Here is a 22,251-nt window from a genome sequence, read left to right as displayed (position 1 = left end):
GTTCATGTATAGAAATGCAACTGATTTTTGTGTATTGACTTTGTATCCTGCTACTTTCCTGAATTCTCTGTTAGATCAAACGGCTTTTTGTGGAGTCTTTCCGATTTTCTACATATGAGATGATATCATCGTCAAACAGAGATCGTTTTACTTCTTTCTTTCCAATTTGGATGACTTTTATTTATTTATTTTTATTGCCTCATGGTTCTGGCTTGAACTTCAGTACTGTGTTGAATAGAAGTGGTGAAAGTGGGCATCGTTGCCTTGTTCCTGATCTTAGCGCTTTCAGGAAAAGCTTTCAGTCTTCCATCACTGAGTTTTGTGTTTGCTGTGTGTTTTTCCTCCTATTCCTTGTTTCTCGAGTGTTTTATCATGAAAGGGTGTTGAATTTTGTCAACAGGTTTTTGTCCATCAATCGTGATGGTCCTGTTTTTTCCCCTTCATTTTCTTGATGTTGCATATTACATTGATCGATTTTTGTGTGTTAATCTACCCTTGTATATCAGGAATAAATTTCACTTGGTGGTAGTGTATAATTCTTTTAATACTCTGTTGAATTCAATTTGTTAGTATTTTGTTGAGGATTTTTGTATCTATGTTCATCAGGGGTAATGGTCTGTAATTTTATTTTCTTTTAGTGTCCTTGTCTAGTGTTGGTATCAGGGTAATTCTGGCGTCGTAAATTGAGTTTGGAAGTATTCTCTCTTTTTCAATATTTGACAGTGTAAGAAGGCTTGTTTTTAAAACTTCTTTATATGTATGGTAGAATTCACCACTGCAGTCATATGGTCCTGGGTTTTAATTTGTTGAGAGATATTTTTTTATATTTCTTGAAATATTAGTGACATATAACACATGTAAGTTTTAGGTGTTCAAGATGATGATTTGTGAAAGAATTACCACAATACAGTGAGTTAGCACCTCCATTCCCTCACATAATTAACTTGTTTTTTCTAGCGATCACTTTTAAGATCTACTCTCTTAACAACTTTCAAGTCTATAATATATTATTGTTAATTATGGTCACCATGTTGTACATTAGATCCCCAAAGCTTGTTCATTTTACAGCTAGAAATTTGTGCACTTTGACTTACCTCTCCCCATTTCCCCCACGCCCAAGGTCCTGGCAAACACCATTCTAGCCTCTATTCCTTTGAGTTGGGCTTTTTTAGATTCCACATATGGGTGAGAATATATAGTATTTGTCTTTGTCTGTCTGACTTATATCACTTAGCGTAATGCCTCAAGTTCCATCTGTGTTGTTACAAAATGCAGGATTTCATTCTCTTCCATGGCTAAATAATATTCCATTATATATTTCATGTATATATACATATGTCTGACATTTTCTTTATCTATTTATCCATTGATGGACACATGGATTGTGTCCACGTCCTCAGTTTGTGATTAATGCTGAAATGAACATAGGGGTGCAGATATCTCTTCAGAATAATGACTTCATTTCCTTTGCATATACAAGCAGAAGGGGAATTGCTCATTTATATAGTATTTCTATTTTTATTTTTTTGAGAAAATTCCAAATTTTTTCCATAGTGACTGTAGGACTTTACATTCATACCAACAGTGCACAGTGTTCTCTTTTCTACACAGCCTCGTCAACACTTGTTGTCTGTTGTCTCTTTGAAAATAACCATTCTAGCAGATGTGAGGTGATATCTCATTGTAGTTTTGATTTTATTTCCCTGATGATGAGTGATTACGAGCATCTTCTCATGTACCTGTTAACCATTTTTATGTCTTCTTTGGAAAAGTATCTATTCAGGTCCTTTGACAATTTTCATATTGTTTTGTTGGTTTCTTTGCTGTTGAGTTGTAAGAGTTTCTTATATACTGTGGATATTAACCCCTTAATTTGCCAATTATTTTATTTGCTGTGCAGAAGATTTTTAGATTGATGTCATCCCACTTGTTAAGTCTTACATTTGTTGTTTGCACTTTTGATGTTATATCCAAGAAAATCATTGTCAAGATGAGTTTCTTGGGGCTGTTTTCTCTATATTTTCTTCTAGTTGTTTTATATTTAGTGTCTTGCATTTAGGTCTTTAATTCAATTTGGGATTACTTTTATTTATTTTTTTTTAATTAATTATTTATTTATTTATTTATTTTTCCCCCAAAGCCCCAGTGGATAGTTGTGTCATAGCTGCACAGAGAAATCTTTCTAGTTTCTGTATGTGGGACACAGCCTCAGCATGGCCAGAGAAGCGGTGCGTCAGTACGGGCCAGGGATCCGAACCCGGGACGCCAGCAGCGGAGCTCATGCACTTAACCGCTAAGCCACGGGGCCGGCCCTGGGATTACTTTTAGAGTGTTGTAAAATAGGGGTCCAATTTCAGTTTTCTGCATGTGGTTATCCAGTTTTCCCAACACCATTTATTGTAGAAACTATCTGTTCCCCATGGAGTCTTCTTAGCTGACTCATCAACTTTTGGCAAAGTGTATGTGTGTGGTTTTATTTCTGGGCCTTTGATTCTGTTCTAATGGTCTATGTGTCTCTTTTTACACCTGTATCATTACCGTTTTTATTACTATAGATTTGTAATAAAATTTGAAATCAGGAATGTGATGCCTTCAACTTTTTCTTTCTCAGGGTTGTTTTGGTTATTGGAGGTCTTTTGTGGATCCATATGAATATTAGGATTGATTGTCCCATTTCTGTGAAAAATGTCATGGGACTTTTACTAGGAATTGCATTGAATCTTGAGATGGCATTGGGTAGCATGGACATTTTAACAATATTAATTCTTCTGATCCATGAACATAAGATATCTTTTCATTTCTCTGTGTCTTTGATTTCTTTCATCAAAGTCTTATAGTTGTCAGTGTCTAGATCTTTCACCTTCTTGGTTAAGTTTATTTATGAGTATTTTACTGTTTTTGATGCTATTGTAAATCTGATTATTTTCTTTATATCTTTTTTAGATAGTTCATTGTTAGTGTACAGAAAGGCAACAGATTTCTACATGTTGATTTTGTCTCCCGCAGCTTGAGTGAATTCGTTTATTAGTCTTAAAAGTTTGGGGGGGAGTCCTTACGTATTTCTCTATATAAAATCATATCATCTGCAAACAGAGACCACTTTGATTCTTCATTTCCAATTTAGATGTATTTTATTTCTTTTCGTTGCCAAATGTCTCTGGGTGAGACTTGCAGCAGTATGTTGAAGAGTGGTGTTGAGACTGGGCACCCTTGTCTTGTTCTTTGTCTTAGCAAGAAAGCTTTCAACCTTTCACTGTTCAATATGATGTTAGCTGTGGGTTTTGTCATGTAAACCTTTTATTATGTTCAGGTATGTTCTTTCTGTAACCCTTTATTAAGAATTTTTATCATGAATGGCTGTTGAATTTTGTCAAACTGCTTTTTCTGCATCGATTGAGATTATTTTGTGATTTTTATCTTTCATTCTATTAATGTGGTGTATCACATTCATTGATTTGCATCATGTTGAACTTGATCATGTTGTTTGATCCTTTTTTTGAGTTCAGATAGTTTTGTTATAATGTGTCTTGGAGAAGAAAGTTTTAGTTTGAAATTTTAGGTTGACAGATTGGCTTCAGGACCTTGGATATGTAAATCTCTCTCCAGATTTGGGAAGGTGTCAGCTGCTATTTTGTTTAAGTAAACACTCTTTTCCTTTATCCCTGTCTTCTCCTCTGGTACTTTAATAATGCTTATCTATTTCTTTTCATGGTATCCCATAATTCACACTGCCTTTCCCCATTCCTATCCATTCCCATTTTTCTTTTTGCTTCTTTGACTGGATGATTACAAATGACACATCTCCTTGTTCACTAATTATTTCTTGTTATAGTTGAATCTGATCTAGAAGCTCTCTATTGAATTCTTCAGTTCAGACATTGTGTTCTTCAACTCTAGGATTTCTGTTTGTTTTTCCTTAATGATTTCTGTTTCTATAGTGAATTTCTCACTTGTTCATGCACCGTTTCCTTATTTCATTTAGTAGTCTATCTATGTTTCCTTAGAGTTTTATGAATTTCTCAAAGAGGGTTGTTCTGAAGTCTTTGTCACATAGTTCCTATATCTCCATTGCTTGGTCAGTCATTGGAGTTTTATTCTTTTTCTTTGGGGGTGTGACGGGTTTTTGATTATTCATGATCCTTGTGGCCTTCCATTGGTGTCTGCAAATTTGAGGAAGTAGGCACCTCTTCCACTCTTTACAGACTGGCTTTAGCAAACCAAAGCCTTCACAGTCATCCCATCTAGGGGTCCTGTATAGGCCATCTGGTAGTGTTCAGGTGCAGGCCTGCTGCTGGAGTCCTTGGGCAGCCTAGTACTGGGGTGAGTGGAAAGCTTGGGTCTATGGTATTGTGTCTGGCCCTGGGCACAGCTGGGACCCTGAGTTCATGAGTAGCCCCACTGGAGCCTGGTTTGGCAGGTCCTCAATGAGAGCCTGCAGCCACAGGAGTCATCCAGGGCCATGAGAGTTCGCCAGTGCTGGGATGAGCTGAGAGCCTTGGTTCATGGGAGACTGCAAGGAGCCTGGCACCACGAGAGACAGCTTGTGCTGTGGTAGGCCAGATGTCTGGATTCCTGGGAGCCTGCTGGGATCCTGGGGCCACGGGAGCTGCCTGAGGCTGCAGAAGCCAGCAGGCACTGGGTCAAGATGGAAGCCTGGGTTCATGGGAACCTGCCGGTGCCTGGTGCCATGGGAGCTGCCTGGGGCCGCCTGAGTCAGCAAGCACCTGGGTAAACTGGGGGCCTGATTTTGTGGGAGCCTGCCAGGGGCCTGGTTCCATGAGAGCTGTCTATGGCTCCTGGAACTGGCAGGTGGTGTGGTGAGCCATGGGCCTGAGTTCCCCAGCAGCTCTTGGGGAGCCTGGTGCCATGGAGTCTACCTGGGGTTGCTGAAGCCAGCAAGTGCTGGAGTGACTTGGGGTCTTGGGGGTGTGGGAGCCTACTGGGTGCCCTGGTACAAAAGCTTCCTGTGGCTGAGTGTTGCCTGTGGCTGCCTGGAGTACGCAGGAACTTGGGTGAGCCAGCATCTGGATTCACCAGAGCCCACCAGGAGCCTGGTGTCAAGGACACCACTTGTGGTCACAAGAGCCACCTTGGGCTGTTTAAGATGGCAGCTCCTAGGCTGAGATGGGGCCTGGGTTACCAGGAGCCTGGTGGGAGCCTGGTGTCAAGGATGCTGCTTGGGGCCACCAGAGCTGGCATGCTCCAGGGTGAGCCAGGGGCCTGCATTTGCAGAAGCCTGCAGGGAGCCAGCTAGGTTCACAGGAGTCAGCCTGGCGCTGGGGCAGGCTGGCTAAGGTCAGGCAGAGTGGAGAAGTCCCTTCTCATTGGGAGGTGTTTGATTACTGATTCAGTCTGCTTATTTGTTACTGGTCTGTTCAAGATTTCTATTTCTTCATGATTCAGCTTTCATAGGTTGTTTCTAGGAATTTATCTATTTTGTCTAGGTTACCCAATTTATGAGTGTACACTAGTTCAGAATAGTCTCTTCTGATCTTTTTCTTTCTGAAGCATCCGTTGCAATGCCTCCTTTTTCATTTCTGATTTAGTTTGAGTCATCTATCTTTGTTTTCCTAGATATTTTTTCTAAGGGTTTCTCAATTTTATTTTTTCCAAAACTCTACTTTTACTTTTATTGAACTTCCATACTGTCTTTCAATTTTTTTCCACTCTCCTCTTGGTGACTTCCGTCCTTCTGCTAACTTTGGGTTTCATTTTTTTCTTTTGTTAATGCTGCGTGTTGTAAGTCAGGTTGTTTCTTTGACATCTTTCTTCTCTTATAATGTACAAGTTTATCACTATAAACTGTCCTCTTACTACTACTTTTTCTGCATCCTAGAAGTTTTGGTGTGTTTATTGTTTCTTTCTTTCTTTCTTCTTTTTTTGTTTTTTGCTGAGGAAGATTGGCCCTGTGCTGACATCTGCCAATCCTCTTTTATTTTATTTTATTTTATTTTTTTTGCTGAGGAAGACTGGCCCTGGGCTAACATCCGTGCCCATCTTCCTCGACTTTATATGGGACGCTGCCACAGCATAGCTTGCCAAACGGTGCGTCGGTGCACACCCGGGATCTGAGCCGGCGAACCACGGGCCGCCACAGTGGAGCACACACACTTAACCACTTGCGCCACCGGACCGGCCCCTATTGTTTCTTTTTGTATGTTTTGAGCTATTTTCTAATTTCCCTTTTGATTTTTTCTTTGATCTACCTTTTTTTTGTGCGAGGAAGATCAGCCCTGAGCTAACATCCATGCCAATCCTCCTCTTTTTGCTGAGGAAGACCGGCCCAGAGCTATCATCCTTGCCCATCTTCCTCCACTTTATGTGAGATGCCACTACAACATGGCCTGACAAGCATGCATCGGTGCGTGCCCAGGATCCGAACCCGGGCCACCAGCAGCGAAGCACATGCACTTAACCGCTACAGCACCTGTCAGCCCCCGATCTACTTTTAAGTTTAAGAGTTTTTGTTGAACTTCCACGTATTACGAATGTTCCAGTTTTCCTTCTGTTATTGACTTCTGCTTTCATGCCACTGTGTTTAGAAAAGTTACCTGGTATTATTTCAGTCTTCTTAATCTTGTTAAGACTTGTTTTGTGACCTAACACGTGATCTGTTCTGGAAAATAGTCTGTGTGCCCATGAGAAGAGTGTGCATTTTGTTGCTGTCCAGCAAAATGTTCTGTGTGTGTCTGATAGCTCCATTTAGTATTTAATGTTTTCATGTCTGCTATTTCCTGTTTTCTGTCTGGATATTCTATCCATTGTTAAAAGTGGGTCTTTGATGTCTCCTACTATTTGCAACTTATATAAGTGAGAAGGCTCTTATTTTGAGAATATATAAAGATCTCTTAGAACTCAATTATAAAAGACAAGTCAATGAAACGGGGTAAGCAACTGGAATAGGAAATACATAGATGGCCAATAAGCACAAGATAGTTGCTCAGTATCATTAATTATTAGGAAAATGCAAATTCAAAGCACAATGTGATACTATTTCATGCTCAAAATGAAGGCTATATTCAACATAATGGAAAATAACAAGTGTTGGTAAAGATGTGGAGAAAGGGAGACCCACATACATTACTGGTGGGAAAGTAAAATGATGCAGCCACTGCAGAAAACAACTTGGCATTTTCTAAAATCTTAAACCTAGAATTACCATTGACCTGGAGAGGCCCATGGTAGATATGTCCAAAAGAGCAAACTTGCCCATAGACATTCAAAGCAACAGTGTTCACAATGGTCCAAAAGTGAAACAAACCCAAATTTCTATCCAGTTATCACTGCATAAACCAAATGTGGCCTATTCATAATATAGGATATTATAAGCCATAAAAAGGAATTAAGTACTGCTACATACTAGGCCATGGGTGAACCTTGAAACATGTGTGCTCACTGAAGCCATCCACAAAGGCAATAGATAACTTGATGCCATTTCAATGAACTGTCCAGAATAGGGAAATCCATAGGGGGAGAAAACAGATGAGTTGTTTCCATGGGTTTGGGTTAGCAGAAAATAGAGTGTGAATGAGTATGGGTTTGTTTGGGGGCGTTGAAAATGTTCTGGAATTAAATAGTGGTGATAGCCACACGACATAATCATTGTGCTAAAAGCCACAGAAATGTATACTTTGAAATGCTTAAAACGGTGTATTCTACGTTAAGCAGATTTTCCACATAAAAATTTTGAATTTTTAAAGTTAATCAGGGTATTGGTTAATTTTAAGTTGGTTAGTATATTTAATAAGTGTAATTAATGGAGTTATTAGGAGTATGGCAGGTTGTAGCCAAGAGAGTGAACATCCGACGAGGGCTATAGTAAGAAATCCTATGATTATACAGGCAACAATTTAAAATCCAGTCCATTTCCATTGTCCACAACATGGAGAGACCAGCCATGAAAATAGGTCAGTGATCTCGGGGGCCTTTGGTATCTATTCAAAGATTTGGGTAATATTATGCAATATTTTAACCTCTTGGGCCATTTGGTGGAGGTAGGTTTGAACTTCTCTGGTGATGTACACTCAGCAAGTGGTTCTAGGAAAGGCACCAACCCCTCCTTCCTTGGCCAGTATAGACAGTCTAGGGCCAGGCCATTTTCTAAAACCATTTAGGCGAGAGACTCATGAGACTGTTGTTCAAGGGCTAGGATATGTTCTTATGGAGTTGTTGTCCATGTTGTGTTAAGGTTGTTGATACCTCTTAGTTGCCTCAGTTTCCTGATTTTGTGTGGGTAGGGCCACCACACCTGTGCCCAGTCCAGTCAGTCAATCCTAGTAGAACTGAACACCCAGTGCTATAGGACTGACATTGTTTCTATGGGTTGATGGTAGCTAGTCAGAGCAGGAAACTCAAAGGACCTGCGAAATGAGAGAAGCAGGCTGAGAGAGAGACAATAATGCATTACACAATACAGCCTGGAGAAAGCTGTTCACGGGGTTGAGGAAGAGAGAAGCTCACTGGATGAGAGTCTTGTGATATCAGCCCACAGTAAAACCCAAAAGTGGATGCTCCTGGTGTGAAATATTCCTTAGGTGTCTTGAGGTAAAACCAGTAATTTGCACCCATTGACTGGTTACCTGTGCTATATGATTTCAGAGGTTATGGTTAAAGTGTTTGTGGGCCAAGAGCTGTCTGGGCCTGGGCACAAAATCACCAAGGTGGCCTCAAAGGCTGCCCCAAAATGACCCCTCAAGGAGCAGTTGGGGCAGAAAGTGCGGGGATAATTTTGAAGGAAGCCTGGGGCAAAGATGTTGTTGTTCGATGGAGTTGGCTACTAGTGAGTGTCTCCGCAGGGTAAGCCCTTCATCTGGGGTACAGTAGGTGATTGGAGGCCAAGTGACAGACCCTGTGACTCATGATTCCCAGTGCACAGGCAGCCCTCTCAGCCCACTGGACATAAATGGTGATGGTGTTTGTGAAGCATCTTGATGGCTGTATGGAAGGTATAGGGGACGTGTGGTGGGAGATGCCATGATAGTGTCGGGAGGAGCTGTGTGTGAGATTACGGTGTTGAAGGGGAAGGATTGGAGGCAGGTGCAGTGGGTGTGTGACCAACAATGGTCAGTGAAAGGACAGCTGGGGTGTAACTGGGGAAATCAAGGACCAACAGAAGTCATGTGTTTAAAACAAGACACCAGGGCCTGCCCAGTGGCTTAGCGGTTAAGTGCGCATGCTCCGCTACTTTGGGCCCGGGTTCAGATCCTGGGTGCGCACTGACTGGCACACCCAGTCCCTTGCAAATTTCCCACATGCATTTTACATGCATTTTCTCTTCTGTTGATGGTCCATGAGTTCTAAGGAAATGGTGAAGGCACAGTGAGGAGGAATTGTGGGTTTCTGCACGACTACATCTAGGAGTGCCGCCCCCTCAACCTGAACAACCACCCGGCACTGCTAGAAATGAAAGACATCCCATCACCATGGATTGGAAGACTCCTTATTGTGACGATGTCAACATTATCAAAGAGATCAACAAATCAGTGCAGTCCTTACCAAATTCCCCAAGGACGTTTTGTGCTGAAATAGAAAAAAACCCATCCTAAAATTCTTATGGAATCTCAAGTAAGCCCAGATACCAAAAATAATCTTGAAAGAAGGTACTAAGTTGGAGGACTGATTCTTCCTGATTGAAAACTTACTACAAATCTACAGTATCAAAACTGCATTGTCATAGCATAAGAGAGACATATTGACCAATGGAAACAGAATTGAGAGCCCAGAAATTAACCCTCACTCATGTGATTCAAACGATGTTTGACAAGGGGTGCCAAGATTATTCAAAGGGGAAAAGCCTTTTCAACAAGTTGTGCTGGAAAATGTGGATATCTACATGCAAAAGAATCAACTTGGACCCTTACCTAACACCATATACAAAGCTTAATTCCCAATAGATCAAAGACCTAAATGTAAGAGCTAAAACTATAATACTCTTAGAAGAAAACATAAGACAAAACTTTACAAGATAGGATTTGGTAATGATTTCAAGGATATGACCCCCAAGGAGCAGCCAATAGAATAAGAAAATTACACATGCTGGACTTCATGGATATTAAAAAGTTTTGTATCTCAAAAGACATTATCAACAGTAAAAGCACAACTCACAGGATGGGAGACCATATTTGCAAACCATGTGTCCTGACAAGGGCTTAATATCCAGAATAGATAGAGAACTCCTAAACTCAACAACAAAAAATCAAACAACCCAAATCAAATTTGAACAAAGTACATGAGTAGACGTTTCCTCAAAGAAGATCTGCAAATAACCAATAAGCCTATGAAAAGATGCTCATCATCACTAATCATTAGGGAATGCAAATCAGAATACAGTGAGAGACCACCTCACATTCATTGATCAAAAAAAAAAAAAAAAAAGATGGCATCCAAAAAAAAAAAAAGAAGAAGAAGAAGAAAAAGAATAGAACCAGTGTTGGTCAAGATGTGGAGAAGTTGAACCCTTGTGCACTGTCTTGGGAAGATAAAATATATAGTTGCTGTAGAAATCAGTATAGCAATTCCTAAAAAAAAATTAAAAATATAATTATATAGGACCCAGCAATTTCAATTCTGGGTATATACGCCCCCAAAGAGTTGAAAGCATATTCTTCAAAACATATTCAACACCCATATTCATAGCATCAGTATTCATAATAGGTAAAACATAGAAGCCACCCAAGTATCATAACCGAGGAAGGGCTCGCTGCCCAATGCACCCTTAAGCCAACCATGAGATACCGCTCTGTAGAAGGGAAAAAGCTTTATTACGAGGTGGCCAGCAGGGAGACAGGAGCCAAAGGTTAAATCCTTCTCCCCAATGGGCCGTTGAAAGGGCTTTTTAAGGGCAAAGGAGTGGGTGTGGGAGGTTGGGGGCAGTCCTACGCGTTTTGCGCAAGTAGATTTTCATGTTCTGTCATACATCCCACGTTCAAAAGGCAGTGTCCTTAACATGATTGGCAGCTGAGTTCTTGGTCCCCTACGTCATCCTCCAGTCACTTGACTCAAACAGCAGTGATGGTTTGTGTCTTGCCAGCCGTCTTGTGGTCTCACTGGTTCAAACCAGTTGAAACTTGCTCAAGGAGGAAAAACGGAGTTTCTGAAAAACAACTCATGGCCCAAGACTAGATCCTTAGTAAATATATGGAACGTGGCTTAAGAAAGTAGTCTCCAGGGGACCGTTGATAAAAGTCTGGTTGGGGCCCCATTTGATTTTGGGCTTGGTTTTGGGCCCGGCTAGGCTATCTCTCCAGGGATGTATGGATATGCAAAATGTGGTATATACATAAAATGGCATATTAATTCATCCTTAACAAAAGAAGGAAAGTCTAAGATATGGCACACCATGGATGAACCTTCAGGATATTACTCTAAATGAAATAAGCCAGTCACAAAAATACAACCTTGTGTGATTTCCCTTCTATGAGGTTCCTGAAATCGCTAGATTCAGAGAGACAGAAAGTAGAATGGTGTTTGCCAGGGGCTGGGAGGAGGAGGAATGGGGGGTTATTCATGAATGGGTATAGAGTTTCAGTTTTGTAGGATGAAAAGACTTCTAAAGATGGATCGTGGTGATGATTGCACAGCAATATTAATGTCTTCATACACTTAAAACATACTTAATGTATCTATGGGGCCTGATGACTTGTCCTGGCTGAGCACCACGCTTGTGCTGTTGCACATCTTACCCCTCACTGTGCAGTTGGGAAAATAGCCCAGAAAGAGGCAAGTACTGGCCCAGACCACAGGAGGTAGTCTGGGTCCCAAAGACTAGACAGAGCTCCAGCTTCTTTGGCCAAGGCTCCGCCCTTTCCCTCAGGTCTCCTTTGGCAATGAGAGGCATTAAGATCTTAGAGGATTGCTGCCCACCCCTCTCCATATGAGATCATTTTCCTCTCCTCATCATAGCATGTGCATAGGCACCCCCACTCACACTGAATTCTCATGTGGGGGCCTTGGAGGTGCAGTCAAGAAAGAGCTGACCCGGAGGAAGTGACAAGAGGCAGGAGGGAGAGAGATGGGAGGCAGCTCTCCCAGGGGACCATGGCATTCGTTCTCCTAGATACATGCCCAGAGATGGGCAGAGGAATCCCTAGGGTTCCTAGGTTTCTGCCTATCTGTCTGTTCCAGACCCATCCCTTGGCCCAGCCTGGGAGCACAGGACTGGGATCCTGCAGTCCACCTCTGTGGGCACCCAGAACTGTGATGAGTCCATCCTCCCCTTGTGTAGGCATTGGGAACAGGAGAGAATACCTCAGTGAGGGTCCTCCTGTATAAAATGGAGTGTATCCAGCAGGTGACTCCAAGTGTTCCATGCACTCGCAATGTGTCTGTTGGATAGGTTCTCTGTGGTGACCTACTGTGCTCTGAAATGTTGAGAAGATGCTTTCCACCCACTTGAGATCATTTAGAACTGAGGAGACATGGGGGCATAGGTGGATGAGAACTGGGTATAAGGAAGAAGATGCCAGAGCACTGGACACCAAGTCTAGAGATGAGGGAGAAGACCAGTTCTTGTTGGATCCTCGGGGTCCTCATCTGGAGGGCAGGGGGGAGTCATTGTCCTGGTTGAGGTTGGATGCCTCAGGAATGAAGAAGACACCTGGGGGGGACAGCAAGATGGGGGAAAGGTAGGCTCCCAAGATTCACCCCACTCTCTCGAAGCTGACAGGGTCCTGCTCCTTTACCTCTGGGACCCTGGAGAGCCTCTGCCTTGAGGACATCTGAAGAATGGTTCCTTTCTGTTTGGTGGAGTTTTGGTGAGGGCTGCAGTGCTAGTGCTGGCCACCAGGGGCGGGCAGCCTCTTGTGTCAGTGGTGGCAAGTTAGATTTTGTTTTTATTTTTTTTCAGTTGTATTGAGATATACTTGATATACAGCACTATGCAAGTTAACATTGCTGTGTGGGTACATTTGAAAGTTGCTAAGAAAGTAGATCCTAAAACTTCTCATCACCAGGAAAAATCTTTTATGTTTTCTTGGTGATTGATGTTAACTAAACTTATTTTGGTAACCATTACATAATATACATATACATCAAGTCCTTTCCTTCTCCTGTAAACCCGGAATTTACACGGTGTCCACTGAACTTTTCTTGACCTCCTGGAGCAGAGAAGAGTCAAGCAGAGGTCTTTCTGGCTGTCCCTCTGCCTCAGAAACAACTTGTACCTCCTATTTCTAGTGTTCATCTCCACAATCAACAGTTGGTCAGAAGCAGGGAGAGGGGTGCAAGATCTTCCCATGTACTCATTCAGCAGCTGTAGCACTGAGCACTCACCCTGTGCCAGGTGCCCTGGTGGGCCAAAGTGCAGGATGAAAATGACCAAGTGGTCCCTGCCTGCCAGGAGCTCACAGCCTAGAGGGGAAATGGACAAAAGCAAAAACAGGAGCAAGAAAAGAGCAAGTGCTGTAGAGAAACACATCAGGGGGCTGTGAGGGTGGGCTGGGCATCACTGGGTAGGAGGGTCTGAAAGGCCTCACTGGGGTGACGTTTTCTGGGACCAGAATCACAAGAGGGAGCCAACCCTTCAGGGGTCTGGGAGCAGTGTGTCAGGGAGATGGCACCACTGGTCCTGAGTCTCACAGGCAGAAGTGAGTTTGGCCAGAGGAGGTTAGAAATGTGGCCAGTGCAGCTGGAGGGAGGCTGGGAGGAGAGAACAGGAGCTGGGGTGGAAGGTAGGGCCAGGGCCTGGTAGGCTGTGTCAGTTAACCTTTCCCTCTCTGACTTCATTGCCCCTAACCTTGCATTTCAAAACTACAAATGTTGACTATCTCACAATTTGTGTGGATCAGCAATCAGGCACGTTTCAGCTTGGTGCCTCTGCCTCAGTGAGTTGAACAGGTTGGTGCTGTGGCCTCAACTGAGGCTCAACTGGGGGAGGACTAGCCCCAAAGTTCACTCTCAGACTTCAGGGTTCAGTTTGGACTGAGAGTCTAAGTTTCTTTCTGTCTGTTGGCCTGGGCACACCTGTGCTTTTCTCCTCTATAGGCCTCCACATTGGGCAGTCCCAAAACACTGGTATTTGATTCCTCAGTTACAAGGATTCGACAAAGAGAGAGAGAGAGATGAAACATGAAAGACGGAGTAAGAGGAAGTGAGAGACTTGTGTAGTTAAAATTTAGACAAGACATCCCATCACTTTGGCTGTTATTATGTTCAGAAGCCAGTTACTAACTACTTAGTGGTTCCACGGGGATGGCTATACCATGGGTGGGGCTTACTGGGTACCACTGTGGAGGCTGCCCACCTCATAGGCCAAGATGAGGCACTTGGGTCTCATTCTCCATAAAACAGTAAACAATTGAATGGTTTAATGCCACAGGATGGCAGTATCTAAATTTCCATTAGTTTCAACCCCCTCATGATGCTGACCTGAAGTGATGCCAAGTTGGGAGTGACTGTTCCAATATCACATTGCTAGAACCCAGGCCTGTTTTGAGTGGTGTTCTGTGCTACCTGTCACCCCTTCTTGTTATTCTTCCATCTCTAATTTTGTGCCTTATGTACATGTGACACCAGCCCACAGGGGTAATAGATATTATCTCATATACACCAGGTGAGGTCCTAGGAAGCAGATTCTAGCCTGTTGCCCCTGGTGTAGGTTTGGAGACTGGGGAGGACCTGAGAGGCACAAGGACTATCCCAGGATGAAGAACTGGTAAGTTAAAGGATGTCTGCATTCATCTCTGTCTCCTCAAAGCAAGGACCTGAGTTAGGTTTCTAGGGAGGTGGGGCTAGGGCTGTGTAGGCTCCTTGTGTACAGTTCAGGAAGTGACATGAGAGAGGAGGGTGAGCAGCCCGGGCTCAGGGGGCAGCTCTGGAGAAATCTGATTGAGGTAAGGGGTCCAGGTATAGGAATCTTGAAAAATGACCGCATCTCCTTGGTCCTAGGCCTCAACAGATCTTTGAACTCTGGTAACCAGGCACCCACAGTCCCCCATCCAGCTCACTTGATGGGAGACAGTCGAGGCAAAAAATGTTTTGTTTTTTGTATCCCAACTTTTGCAGGATCTGGGCTCAAAAAAGCCCAGAAAAGAATCTTTTTGATTGTTGCCTACATTGGCTCAGCCCTCATCCCTGACGCCTCTGGGTGTCTGACCAGGAGGCAGTGAAGGGTAACATAGGGCAGCCCAGGAAAGGTTAGTGCAGACCAGGACACAACGGTGATCCCACCTGATCAACCCCAAAATCCAGGGCCCCTCATCGTGTGTTTGTGTGTGTTTGTGTGTCTGTGTGGTGTGGGGAAGGCAGGGTATGTGGGGCAGGCCATTCCTGGGCAGGAGCTGGTTGTTAGGTGTCGGAAGTCTGGTGGGTCTGTCATGTTCATACCCAGTCATGGCTGCAGCATGAGAAGGTGAGCTGCTCACTCGTATGTTATTGAGCCCTAGAGGTTTCATCTCCTTCCCTTCCTGACCAGAGTTCTTTGCCAGGATGTCCTCTGTGCCTGAACTGAGGAGCAGACTTCCCTTGGGGGTTGACCACAGTGGCAGTGTGCAGGCAGCCCCTGATTCCCTCTGGCCCAGCTCCCAGGCAGTCTTTGCAGAACTCCACTCAGGAGGTCATCGAGTAGCTGCCCAATGGTTTCAAGTCCACCAACTCGCTAGACAAGGGGCAGGTGCATGAGGCCACCCACACCATCCAGTGCTGCTCTAAGATGAGAACAGGAGCAGAGGGCCTCCACACTCAGGACCTTGAGATGATGGGGTTGGACAGAACTAGGGTGGGACCAGTCAGGGGCTGTCTCTTTTTCAAGCTAAAGGGGATGTACATGCAGGAAACCTTGCCTGATTCAGAGCTGAGCTGCTGTGACCCTCTTTCCTTTGACTGGTGTGAGCTTCTGGAGGTCACTGAGGCAGAGCCAGAGGGTAAGGGGGACTGCAGGCTGGCTATTCCTGGAAAGGAAGTGGGATCTTTCCTGTATTTAGAAGGACACATGGAAAGTCAGCTATGTGAGTGAACCTTTCTCTTTATCCCGCTCCAGCGCCAGGTGCAGAGCTTCAGCCAGCAGCAGAAGCAGAGCAGTGGGCAGTGGTGGAGGTAGAGCTGGCTCCAGCTCCGTTGACACCACCCTCTCTAGCACTGGAGCCAGTGTCCCCTCCATCAGCAGTGTTGGAGCTGGAGCAAGGGCCGACATCGGCTGCAGCAGGAGTGGGAGCTGCTGAGCTGGAGTCACCTGGACCATCATTTCTAGTGGGAAGTCCATCTCCACCTGTGGCTAAGAAGCATGAGAAGAAGCCCAACCTACGGCCTTCCCTCCTAAGCTGGTGGTGGAGCAGTTGACCGTGATGGATGTGGTGAGCAGGTGGGCTCTCAGGGTGGGTGGGGTAGGCCTTCACTCTGCCATCATTGCCCCAGACCTCATCCAGTCTCCTATGATCTGGGCCCGAATCCTGGCTCCACCCCTTACCAACCATACGACCTGGGCAACTTTCTGAACCCCCAACATTTGCTGTCCACCTGCAGAGGGTAGAGGTGGACACTATCAGGACCTGCTGCACAGAATGGTTGTGCCGGCTCCATGAGGTAGAAGAGACGGAAGGGTGAGCAGGGCCTGGCACATCAGTGGTGGAGGGGAACTCACTGTGTGCAGCCAGGTCCCTGGTGGCCCAACCTTCTGCTCAGGAGGCTCAACAGCCTCAGGAATTATTAGACACCTGATGTGTACTTCACTATGAGGGAGACAGACAAGGCCCGTGGTGTAGCTGCCACAGGGGAATGTGCATCAGAATGGGGAGTGGGACCAGAGGGGGGATCAGGTTGTTGGAAGATACCCCCTTGGGATGAGCCAAGCTGAGCCACCATCTGGAGCTTGGAGTTAGCCAGGACGGGATGGATGCAAATGCCCCTCTCCCTTCCCTGCCAGTATTGGGTCCTGGGTCATCTTCTGCTGGGTGCCTGCAGTGACAGAGAAGAAAAGCCAGGGACTCGAACGAGGCTCAGGCCACATCATGAGCTTCCTGAGCTCCAGCTCTAAATTGTGACCCCTGTGTGGGACTTTGTGGGCTGTGGACACAGAGCTAGGGTGTGGTAAGGCTGGGTGACACTCCCCCTGTTCCCCAGGAGCCCTTCCAGAAGGTGGTGCCCTCTCAGTGTCTGGGCTCCACCTGGGGCAAGAGGAACAAGTCCGGCAATGAGCACCTGGCACACACCGTCCGGGCCAATATCGACCACTTCAGAAGGGTGGCCAACCTCGTCATCACCACCTGCCTCGGGGTCCCGAGCATGATGGACCAGGACAGGGCGAGGGTGGTGGAGCGCTGGATCCAGGTGGCCCAGGTGTGCTGTGGCAGGCCCAGTGGAGCCCCTCTCTGGAGCCTTAGGAACTGCCTCCACCTTTATCAGATCCCAGGATTGCAGTGTGTGGTCTAAGCCCCTGCAAGTCCCTAGGTCCTTCCTGCCAGGAGCACGCTGATTTTGACTCCAGGTCCCAGTGCGGGGATGCTCACTTCCTACGTGACTCCCTCCTTGGGTTGAGCTAAAATCCTCCTCCTTGTGAGTGTTACACTTTGGGTCCTAAATGTGCCCTTCTGGGGCTCCCTGAACATCTGTCTATTCCAGGAGGGGAGATTTAAATAGAAGGGTACTGAAGCTAGAGCAAGCAGGGCTCCAGCGCCCCACCTCACAGCTCATTCTCTTCCCTTCCCCAGGAGTTCGAGATCCTGAAGAACTTCTCCTCGCCCCGCACTGTCATCTCTGCTCTGCAGAAAACATCCATATGCCACTTGAAGAACACATGGGGGAAGTTTCCTGGTGTGTAGTGCCCCTCTCCATAGGAGGACCAGGGTGGATGGGGGATCTCCTGAATGTCTGCCATTGGCCCCTCAGTCAGGTGGGAACCCCTGGGAGGCAGCAAATGATGAGGACAGGGCCTGGGCCTCAGCAGTGGGTCTCTAAGTCTCCCGGGGTCCTTAGTGCACCAGTTCTGCTTCAGGACTCGGTTTCCCTAAATGCCAGGTACTGGAGTGAGCCACATTGGAGATTTTCAAGTGTTTATAGCAACAGAACTCTGTGCCCAGTTGAAACTCAAAGTGGTCAAAAGAGAGCTGCTCTGTATAGCTGGGGAATGGAGACCCCAGTGACCAACAGGAGAGCCCCCTCCCAGTCCCACGAGACCTTAGCGCTCAGAGGAGCTCAGTGAGAGCACTCCTCCAGGCAGTTTGAATCTCTCAGGTTGTCAAAGAAAAGGATATGCACTTAGACCCCTCACATTATCCCTAAATTTATCCTTCCATCTTTCCCTTCCCCTCAGGGAGAGCTCTGAAAAATTTAAGGAGAGCTATAGCCAAGACGTGTCCTTGAACAGAGAACTGATGACCAAGGTAGAGTGGAGGCTGGGGGTCTGGAAAGAGAGGAGGGGCCGGGGGGGAGGGGGACTGAGCAAGCTGTGGTTTTGATAATTTCTCACTTGAACTTTCTCTGAAACGTTCCCGTCTATCTTGTCCAGATTAACAAGCAGAGGGATCTGTTCTGCCCATGGGCAGGTGGGGTGCCATTTTTGGGCAGGAGGCCTTGGTCATGGGACACAGTGGTGTTGGCTGGGCTGTTCCAGGACGAGTTGCCGAGCTGGCGCCATCAGCAGGTCCCTGGCTTCCACTCACGTCCATCCTGCTGGATATAGCTTCTTCCAGGCTGTTGGGTGGTTGGGTGGGTTTATCCCTCAGCTTAAACCTGTCCTCAGGAAGCCAGGCCCCTGCTGCTCCTTCTATCTTCACCATGTCTCCAAGGGGAGGGCACACTGCCTGCCCCAGGGACGGGCACAGCAGGGGATTCCCCTGGCCCAGGTGGACAAACAGGCTGCTCATCCTTGGATCTGAACAGCTGGACCAGAGACAGATGTGTGTGCATTGTGGGACTCCCCCCTGGACCCCTAGAGCAGTCACTCGAGTCAACCACAGGAGTCTCACCTGAGTGCCTGGTTGGCAATGATATAGGCCCCAGGTGGCTTATGAGTAGCGTCTAGGCAACTGGTGGATTCTTAGTGGATCCTGCTGAAAGGACATTAGGAGCTTCATGTAAATGGGGAAGCAAAGCATCCTGTCACCCCCTTCCCTGTTGATCAGAGGTAGCACCTTGTGGGTCCAGTTCCTGAGTGGATAAAGAAAGAGTTCAGTGCAGGCGAATATCCTGAGTGGTTCTTTGGGGAGGAGAAGGGTTTGGCATTGCCTCTGTCCGGCATGGGGGCCAGGAAAAGAATGTGGGAGCTTTCTGCCTGCTCCACCTGGAGGGGTGAGGGCCAGAACAATGATGACAGTCATGCGACAGTGAGTCCTCAGGAAAACCTGTGAGGTAGCTGGAGTTCTCACACTTTCTAGATGAGGAAACAGGCTCGGGGAGGCCAGGCCAAAAGCCCGAGCTCACACCCAGAGTGAGAGTTGGAGCTGAGCTTGTTCTGGAATCATAAGACCTTGCAGGGTGGAGTGGCATTGGTTCCAGTTCACTCGAGTCAGATGTTCAGGGTCAGAGGCCAGTGGTGCTCGAGAGAAATGGGGTGAGGGGAGTATGGTCTCGCTGACACTGTCCTCGACTCTGGCAGGAGGGGCCCTCCACGTTTGCCCCCCGGAGAGCAACCCCCAGAGAGTGCAGGAGAAGCAGCAGCAGCAGCAAGTGAGTATGCCTGTGGGGGATGGGCTCTGCCCTCCCAGCCGGAGGCCTCAAATCAAGAGAGGAGGTCCCTTCCTCCTGGTGCCACAGTGTCTGAATCCCCCAGTAGAAGTGACCAGGAGGGGGGCCTGGAAGAGCTGGTGTAGGATGGATTTGTTGTGGGGAGGGCCAGGGACCGCATACCCTGTGATTTGCCAGAAGCCGGCCCTGGGAGGTGAGGAGGAGGAGTGTGGTGTTCTTGGGGTGTGAAGGGAGGAAGAATTGAGGGGAGGCTGCTAAGGGTCCTAGGCTGCTCCCCGTGGGAACCCTGGGGTGGGCCAGGAGGCTGAGGGTGAGGACTTTTCAGGGGAGGGTCTGCAGGGGGCCGACTTGAGAGCAAGGGCTCATCCCACCCGCACCCCGATGTCACAGGGTGTTGTCCCCTATCTTGGCACTTTCCTCGGTGACCTGCAGATGCTGCACCTGGAGATGGGTGATTATCTCGAAGTGGATGAATCTGAGGACCAGGCAGGAAGGACCAGGATCCTGAGCCTGGGGATGCGTGAGCCCCCGAACTGAGCTCTGAGCTCTCAGCACTTGGCACATCTCCTCTCATGAGAGCCTCACAGCCGCCCCTGGGAGCTGGGGCATCAGGCCCATCTTAGGGATGAGTGAACAGAGGCTCCGCCTGAGACATCCATTCTCGTTCCTCAGGCTGGGGAAGCTCAGAGCTGCCTGATGGCACAGCTGCGTGAGGTTTTATCTGAGCTGGACTCTGCCTGTCCCTCCCATGCTGCCCGTGGAGGGAGAGAGAAGTTGGGACCCCCAAGTCAGGCAGCACATAAGTGGCTGAGCAGTCCCCTCTGCCTGAGGCCTCAACCTCCAAGTCCGTCATCAGAGAGGGTTGTGCTGCCAGGTCCCTCAGCCTCCCCCCATGTCCTACTACTCTGGAGCCCAGAGCCCATCCTAGGTCCAAGTCCTGTTTTCTCTGCATGCCCCGCCCCCTCTGGGGACCTGGCAGTAGTGCCACATGAGAAGGGCAGGGCATAGGGGGCTAGTCAGTCTAGGGGGCTCTGTCTGATGGACTCTGGCTGTCTGCCTTCCAGGGGAATGAGATTAACCTTGAGAAGAGGACTGAGGAGCAGCTGTGGCACTCCCTGCAGGGGAGGGGAAGGAGGTGGAAATCAGAAACCCTCTGGGGAGAACAGTTTCTGGCTCCACCCCTTGTATCTTACATTGAGTGGAAGATTTTGGTAAATGTCGAGACCCATCCAGTTGGCGCCTGGGTTGAGGGGAGGATGGCATCAAGGATATCTTCCTGGAGGAGGGGCTGATTATTCCCATTCTGAGAACAGGTAGATCCTGGATGGAACTGGAGGGAAGGAGCGTTCCCAGGACTGGTCCTCTGCCCCAGTCCTCACCCCCCACAAGGCCCCTGCAGCATCCCCCACCCAGGCCCTGTCTGCATCCTCTCCTTCCCTCTGGTCCCAGGAATACCGAGTCATGAGGGAGATCCTGCTGCTCCAGGTCGCTGCAAAGAATTATAACAAGACCCCAAGGAGTGATTTGGGGCCTGGTTCCAGGACATGGAGCTGCTCAACGAGAATGAGTGAGGCCGGGCAGGAGTTGGGTGAGGGCAGGGGTGGATTCTCCCTGTTGGCCAGTCCAGAGAGCCTGTCTCAGTGGCCCCCTGGTCAGCCCCAGGCCTTATGGCATGGCGACCTCTGGGACACCCAGACCCCAGCTGCTGAGGTTTCTTTTGACCAAATTTTAGGAACTTTTAGTTTTCTAGTTGAATCTCTGGAATTGCATCAGCTCTAAGTGGGGAAACCAATGTAAAAAGATCAAAACATGCATGTGGAGAGGACAAGGCCCGAGGAAGATCATTTGAAAATGGACTAAAGGTAGGCAGGACTTTCCCTCCTGAGACCCCTCTAGGGGCTCCGTGTTCACCCCTGACCTAGATTTGATTCCTGCTGGGATCCTTGTCCAGGACTCTGAATTCCTTTTCCTGCTTGATTTGTATCCAGGAGGAACGATTTCTGATGCAGCTTTTAAGGCTACTGTTGGGCCTTGTTACATAAACATGACTGCTCCCTGTGAACTAGGATTTTCAGCACCCCTGCCTTCCTTATGCAATTCCCTTTAGGGCAGAAATTCCCTAGAAGGCCCCCAGTCTCCTCCCTGGCTTGGCCTGATGGAGCCCGAGTGAGCTTTGCTTTGCCAGGATAAGGGACCATAATCCTGGCCAGTCAGTGACCCTACATTGTCCCTTGCTGTCCAAGGTGAATTCTGAGCTCGTGTCCTTCTGAGGTCCAAGGTCTTGGGCACTCCTCCAGTTTACACACTCAGTGTTGGTGTTCTGAACTCGTCCAAATGGGGAAATTGGGCCCAAGTCATTAAAGTGTGTCACCCCTGAGTGGTTGTGTTTTTTTCCCTAGTCTTGTGCTGTGGTTACATTACAACCAGCTACTGGGGTGTGAACCCTGTTTGGAGCTTTGAAATATGAGGCATGACAGGGGTGTTGGGAGGTCCAGCAGGGAATGCCACGGAACTGATGATCCATGGTCGTGCATGAACACAGCCTTACCAATTAAAATACTGAAATGTTCCCCATCTGGTGGTGAATAGACACTGCTCTGATCTCACACCAAGAACCCGACCCATGACTAGCAGCTT

The 22,251-nt window shown here is 47.1% G+C and overlaps 1 protein-coding gene across 4 annotated transcripts in view; it reads left to right on the top strand.

Annotated features, from left to right (window-relative positions):
• LOC131423088 (ral guanine nucleotide dissociation stimulator-like) overlaps window positions 1-22,251 on the top strand; it is a 303,954-nt gene that overhangs the window by 259,992 nt on the left and 21,711 nt on the right. The window contains exon 1 of one of the 4 annotated variants that reach the window (XR_009224221.1): window positions 20,840-21,181. The exons of the other annotated variants lie outside the window; for them this stretch is intronic. The gene's annotated coding sequence lies outside the window, so the exon portion shown is untranslated. Of the gene's footprint in view, window positions 1-20,839; window positions 21,182-22,251 lie in introns of those variants that run through there. 4 annotated transcript variants of the gene reach the window in all.

This window comes from Diceros bicornis, chromosome 27, assembly GCF_020826845.1.
Source record: "Diceros bicornis minor isolate mBicDic1 chromosome 27, mDicBic1.mat.cur, whole genome shotgun sequence".
Classification (NCBI taxonomy): Eukaryota; Metazoa; Chordata; class Mammalia; order Perissodactyla; family Rhinocerotidae; genus Diceros; species Diceros bicornis.
The sequence above is the reverse complement of the archived record's forward strand: the minus strand, read 5'-3'. Positions and strand labels throughout refer to the sequence as shown.